General features: G+C 47.6%; 1 pseudogene; it reads right to left on the reverse strand.

Moving 5' to 3' along the window:
* Nucleotides 1–213: 213 nt before the first annotated feature.
* On the reverse strand, nucleotides 214–1,055 carry LOC142842630 (small ribosomal subunit protein uS5 pseudogene; annotated as a pseudogene).
* Between the last annotated feature and the right edge of the window lie 3,592 nt (nucleotides 1,056–4,647).

The raw sequence follows: 4,647 nt of genomic DNA on the forward strand, positions 1-4,647 counted from the left end.
GGAGCTCCAATGGACAAAGCCAGTCAGATTCCCTCCACCTCTCTCAGAGCTGCACGGACTGGGACTTTACGAAGTCGCCCATGACTTTTTTTTAAATGTATTTGAACATTTCAGTGCAGAGTTTAGTTACAGGCTTTTTATTCATCTTTCATATATATGCTAGTGTTTCTTTTAACAGACTTAATTCACTTTATTTTTCTTGTATAAAAACCCTTATATGGTGACCATGGCTGGAGCCTGGGTCCTCTGAAGAGAGACTCTGGTGTGGGTTTTCACAAGATGCTCAGTGAATTCCTGATAAGGAGACTTGGTGAACACAGTCTCTTTCCAGAGGTCGGGGGTCAGGTAGCTGTAGGTCTTAGAGATGGCATCAAAGGTGGCCTTAGCAAAGTTTCCCAGGGTGGCAGTGCAGCCCCTGGCTGATGTGCAGCAGTCATCAATGCCAGCCATCATCAGTAGCTTCTTGGGCACAGGAGCGGAGACTATGCCAGTGCCTCTGGGGCAGGGATGAGACGCACCAGCACAGAACCACAGCGGCCTGTCACTTTGCACGGAACAGTGTGGGGCTTGCCAATCTTGTTCCCCCAGTAGCCTCTCTGCACAGGGACAATGGAAAGCTTGGCCAAGATGATGGCCCCTCGGATGGCAGTGGCTACCACCTTGGAGCACTTGACACCGAGACCTACGTGACCATTGTAGTCCCCAATAGCGACGAAAGCCTTGAACCTGGTCCTCTGGCCTGCCCTAGTCTGCGTCTGCACTAGCATGATCTATAGAACCTCATCCTTTAGGGAAGCTCCCAGGAAAAAGTCAATAATCTCAGATTCCTTAATGGGCAGGGAGAACAGGTAGATCTTCTCTAGAGACTTGATTTTCATGTCCTTAACCAGGTGGCCCAGCTTGGTGACAGGAATCCACTCCTTGTCTTCAGCTTTACCTCGGTGAGCCCTGCGGCCTCAGCCTCGGCCACAGCCTTGACCACTGCTGCTGCCCCTCAGACCACTGCCGAATCCTCCTAATCCTGGGCCCCCGGGTCCTCCGGGCCCTCCCGCCATTTGGTGTTTTCCAGAAGAAGAAGAAGTATGCTAATGTTTTTATTAATTTGTGTTTTCATTCGCGATAGTCATTTGAAGGTCTCATGCCAATGGCCTGAAATCCACACCTGTCCACCCTGCTCCGCTTTGCTGTCTGTTCATTAGAGTCACGGGAACTCTAAACGCCCTGATGCCCAATGGCATTCCCAGAGTTAAATCAGAATCCCTGCTACTAAACCAAGGAGCCAGCAGCTTTTAAATGTCCCTAAGAGCTTCTACTGTGACCACCTAGATGCCACTGTCAAACTCTGTTAAGGAGAAGGAAGCAGGTGTCCCTCTGGACTGTCCCCATTGGCTGGAAGCTTCTTGTGCTCTATACTTGACCATTCTTGACTTCCAGACAGTGCCACAGTGCTGGAGCCATTGATGTGAGGCTGACTGGAGGTCTCACTCAAAGGGTTCCCGAGAAAGAAAGTGTAGGGAAGAAAAGTACAGTTCTATCCCTGAATTCCTTTCCACAGATACTTTGCAGCCTGTCATACAAAGTACCAGACACTTGGTGACTTTAAACAATAGAAACAGATCTTTTCATCCAGCTAGAAACTGGAAGTTCAAAATGAAGGTGTCAACAGGACCCCCATTCCTTCTGGAAGTACTCAGGGAAAATGCTTCCTTGTCTCTCCCAGCTTCCAGTGGTGGCCAGTGACCTCTGTCACTCCTCAGTTTGTATCCTGACCCTCTGCCTCCACTGGCCTGAGACTTTGCCCTGTGTCTCTGTGTGTCTCGCTATATATGAGGATATCCAACCACTGGATTCAGGACTCCCCCAAATCCAGCCAATCTCATCTTAATTTGATTCTGTTTGCAATAAGTCTGTGGTGGCTTGAACAGGAAATATCAGCCATGGGCTCGGGCTTTTGAACACCTGGTACCCAGTTGGTAGCATTGTTTGGGAACATTATTGAGCTTTAGGTGGCTCAGCCTTAATGAAGGAAATACATCACTGGGGGCAGGCTTTGAGGGTTCTAACCCGGCTCCACTTCTAATTCACCCTCTACCTTTGGTGTGCACGTGGGGCTGTGATCGCTTGGCTTCCTTCTCCAGCTGGCAGCTGCCATGCCTCCCCTGCCACTATGGACTCTCCCTTCTGAAACCATAAGCCCTAATAAATCCTTCCATACGTTGCCTTGGTCATGATAGTTTGTCACAGCAATAGAAAAGTAGCTAATACAGTTACTCTTCTCCCAGATAAGAAGCCATTCACTGGTCCCAGGAGGTCCTGCATTCGAGGGGACATAGTCAACAAGTCAACTGATAAACCATCTGAGCAATTCTTTTCTGCTTCTAGAATGCAGAGTGGAGAAAGTTATCCAAGGTGACCTGCAAATCTAGTTAGAGATATAATCCTTTCTGTGGGGTGGCAGAAAGAAAGCTGTCTGTCTGTGGCTAAAAGAAAAGAATGTGGCTAATTAGATCAGCCTTTCAGAAGTGTTTAAGACAGAGTTGTTTGAGGTTTTTGTTTGTTTGGTTTGAAGTCAGACATTGTGATTGGGGGGGGGGGGTCCCAACATTTTTATTTCATGTCATCTCTGGCCACCAAGGTAGTTTCATGTCTGTGTAGAAATAGCAAAGATTTAACACAGAATCAACTTTTCTTTTTCTTACTTCTAGTGAGGGTTGGCAGGCTCCCTGGTGCACAATATTGACAGAAACGTCTTTGGGCTTTTTTTTTCCCTGTTTAACCTTGGACCTATTAGTGTAGGTGGCCCAGAGAGCACTGTGCAGAGCCAGGCCGATGGTCAGAAAATTCAGTGAATTGTTTCACGCCAGTCACTTCCACTTCCCCTACAACTCCTTTGTACAAAATATCAGGCAGGTTCCCAGGTTGGATGTTTGCATTGCTCTTAGATCCAGGTGTGTTTACAGAACTAAACCATGCTAGGCTCTGAGGGCTAAGGAGAGGCGTTTATAAAACTCCTCCAAGTCCCCAGGGCTCCTGGGCTGATCTAGAGGTCTGGGCCTGGGAATTCACTAGTCCCACTTCCATTTCTCCCTATCATTTCAGCTGTCACCTTGGAGATGGCATAGCCCATATGTGCTTCCTTCTGTGAAACGAGGCTCTCGCCCATTGGCTGCGGAGCACCAAGGGAGCAGCTAGAGCAGCGAGGGGATGCAAAATCCCCATCGCCCTCAAGTCACGCCAGATAGGCGCTAAGAGAAGCAGAAGGCAGCAGGTGGAAAACAGAACACAGGAAAGGCTGTAAGCACACAGCACTCTGCATTGGACCCCACGGGTTCAAATCCTAGATCCCTCCTCAGAGAACAAGAGTTGGAGCTTCTCGAAGGCTGTTTGCTCATCTATAAGATAAAGATTTGACAGCATCCTCAAGAGTCCTGTGGAAGTAACCCAATGGGAATGTGGTGAGCACAGAGCACACAGTAAGTGCTCAGTAGATGTCAGCCCTTACCACCCTGAGTGACAGTTCTCTCCAGTGTTGTCTGGGTCTTCAGAGGTCACACTTAGGCACACAGGGAGTTAATAGACAGATAGATTAGTGATGCCTGCTGTGCTGGCTGGCTGGGTGTGTCAACTTGACACAAGCTAGAGTCATCAGAGAGGGAGGGGCCTCAGTTGAGGAAATGCTTTGATCAGATCCAGCTGCAAGGCATTTCCTCATTTAGTGATCAATGGGGGAGGGCCAAGCCCATGGTGGGTGGTACCATCATGGGCTGTTGGTTTTGGGTTCTAAAAGAAGGTGGGCTGAGCAAGCCATAGGTAGCAAGTCAGTAAGCACCACCCCTCCATGGCCTCTGCTTCAGCTCCTGCCTCTGGGATTCTGCCCTGTTTGAGTTCCTGTCCTGATTTCCTGTTAACTACAAGATATAGTGTGTACCTGCACACCACCATGCTCCCCACCATGATAAAAATGGACTGAACCTCTGAAATTGTGAGTCACCCCCCCCCCAATTAAATGTTTTTATTTATAAGTGTTGCCTTGATCATGGTGTGTAAACAGAAGTTTCTGTTCTGCCATGTTCTGCAGCCATTCAGTTCCAAAGAAACACAGAGGCTTATATTAATGATAAACTGTTTGGTCTCTTAGCTCAGGCTTCCTATTAACTAGCTCTTGCAACTTAAATTAACCCATAATTATTGTCTATGTTTAGCCACGTGACTTGGTACCTTTTAACAGTGAGGCATTCTCATCCTACTTTCTCTATATCTGGCTGGTGACTGTGTCTCTCACCCTTCCCTCTTCCCAGAATTCTCTTAGTCTGGTTATCCCACCTATACCTCCCACCTGGCTACTGGCCAATCAGCATTTATTTAACCAGTATGAGTGACAAATATTTACAGTGTACAAGAGCATTATCCAATAGCAATGGTGTCCCTTCACAACAATAGAAACCCCAAGATACCTGCCTTGCATTTGGACTAGAAGACAGATTCTACTGGAGCTGTATGCAGTTACGGCCATTCTTGTAAGAACAATATTGGGCTCATTTCTTTCTTCCCAAGATCTCATTCCAGGAGTCTCATTCTAGGATTCTCCACATAGAAGGCCCTCGTCAAATATGGGGTTAAATAACTGGTTAGAATTCTTGATAGTTG

Source organism: Microtus pennsylvanicus, chromosome 1 (assembly GCF_037038515.1).
Source record: "Microtus pennsylvanicus isolate mMicPen1 chromosome 1, mMicPen1.hap1, whole genome shotgun sequence".
Taxonomy (NCBI): Eukaryota; Metazoa; Chordata; class Mammalia; order Rodentia; family Cricetidae; genus Microtus; species Microtus pennsylvanicus.